Raw genomic sequence first — 2,188 nt, forward strand, 5'->3', positions numbered from 1 at the left:
AATATTAAAATTGGGTAATTGGACTTTTTGTACCATAATTGGGGTTTGGATAAAAGAACGACACTTATGAAAATTAGAATATGGGCTATTAATGGGCTTAATATTAACTAAACGATACCTCGTTAATTTAATATAAAGGTTATAATTTGACGTATCTATAAATAACCACTTACGCTTAGTCGGGTACGGTGGGCGGGATATCTATAAATACCAATAATTGTTCATTTTACTGGACACGGAACTGGATTAATAGTTAATAGACTTGTTGAAACAGGGGTGAATTACATTCAAGGATAATTGGTGTAATTGTTAACAAAGTAGTAAAACCTTGGACTACACGCAGTCGATAACCTGGTGTATTCATTAAACAAAGTATTAAGACCTTGTTACAATTCGAATCCCCAATTAGTTGGAATATTTGACTTCGGGTGTAAGGATAATTTGACGAAGACTCTCGCACTTTATATTTATAACTGATGGACTATTATGGACAAAACCGTATGGACATATCGAATAATCCAGGACAAAGGACAATTAACACATGATAATAAATTAAAATCAACATGTCAAACATCATGATTATGGAAGTTTAAATAAGCATAATTCCTTTATTTCATATTTAATTGCACTTTTAATTATCGCACTTTAATTTATTGTCATTTTAATTATCGTACTTTTTAATTATCGCAATTTTATTTATTGTCATTTTATTTATCGCACTTTAATTTATCACACTTTAATTATTGTTATTTACTTTACGCTTTAAATTAAGTCTTTTATATATTTAATATTATACATTAGGTTTTAACTGCGACTTAAGTTTTTAAATCGACAAACCGGTCATTAAACGGTAAAAACCCCCTTTTATAATAATAATAATACTTCTTATATTTTTATATATATTTATATACAAATATAGTTTTTAAAAATATAGCGTTAAACTTGGCTAGTTCCCTGTGGACGAACCGGACTTACTAAAAACTACACTACTGTACGATTAGGTACATTGCCTATAAGTGTTGTAGCAAGGTTCGGGTATTTTTACTCTATAAATAAATAAATAACTTGTGTAAAATTGTATAGTATTTAATAGTATTTCGTAGTAAAATATAAGCTATTTCGTATACACCTCTACGCACATCAAAAGTTTTTATGTGTTAAGATGAGCCGCACCTGAAGGCATGGACTGATGAAAAGTTGCAAAGTTTACCCATACGAGTTGCAATGGTTCACAAATGGTTGCTTTGTTTACATGGACGTTTTGGGACATGTTTAAGTGGTTTATTAGGGTATAAATGCACCCTTTCAAACATGTCTATAGCCAAGAGATGTGTCATTTAATCATGACCCATTTTGAAGACTTGCAACACTTCATTGCACCTTTTGACCCATTATAAATATATGTCTTCATTCATTGAAGAAGGGTTCCAGAATTTTGATGATTCTAACCACACTTTCAACATTAAACTTCTAGATTTTACTTTCTAGAATTGCAAGGAACAAATATTCCTTTGGTCAAGAAAGATTGTTCATACTAGTCTTATTCTAGTAGTGATTTCGTGTAACTCGTGACCAAGTGGGTCGAAGTACTCTATTAAGAAAGTGTTCACACGATTCTAGTATCAATCCGGTTATTGATTCTTAACCCACTAAAAGATAATTTCCTACATAAAGTTCAACACTAACCAATAATCCATCATCTTATACGGTTTTCCATGATTACTTTTGTACATTTTAGGAGCTTCTTCTAAAATGTTGTCATCGTTTCGACTGCTACATCAATTATATTTTACTTCGTTATAAATGTCTTGGAACTCGTAGCCAGTGGCGGAATCAGGAAGTTATTTCATCGGGGGCGAAAAAAATTGAAAATGTAGCAACTTTTTAGGGCAAAATATGGAGATTTTGGGCAAAATTTAGAGGTGTAGGGGCAAAATTTGGAGGTTTGGGGCAAAATTTGGAGGCTTTGGGGCAAAATATGAAGACTTTGGGTAAAAAAAGTTCACTGTTGTCAAAATCGAAAAATCCAAAATTTTTGTACTAAAAATTACAAATCCACCGGGGGCGGGCGACCCCGGTCCTTCCTTATTCTCGCCCATGCTCGTAGCAAAACTTATATTGATGTATTTATGTAGTATAACGATGAATATGTGTTTGAATAAGAGAGATCTAGAGAGTGAAGGTTTGT

This window comes from Rutidosis leptorrhynchoides, chromosome 3 (genome assembly GCF_046630445.1).
Source record: "Rutidosis leptorrhynchoides isolate AG116_Rl617_1_P2 chromosome 3, CSIRO_AGI_Rlap_v1, whole genome shotgun sequence".
Lineage (NCBI taxonomy): Eukaryota > Viridiplantae > Streptophyta > Magnoliopsida > Asterales > Asteraceae > Rutidosis > Rutidosis leptorrhynchoides.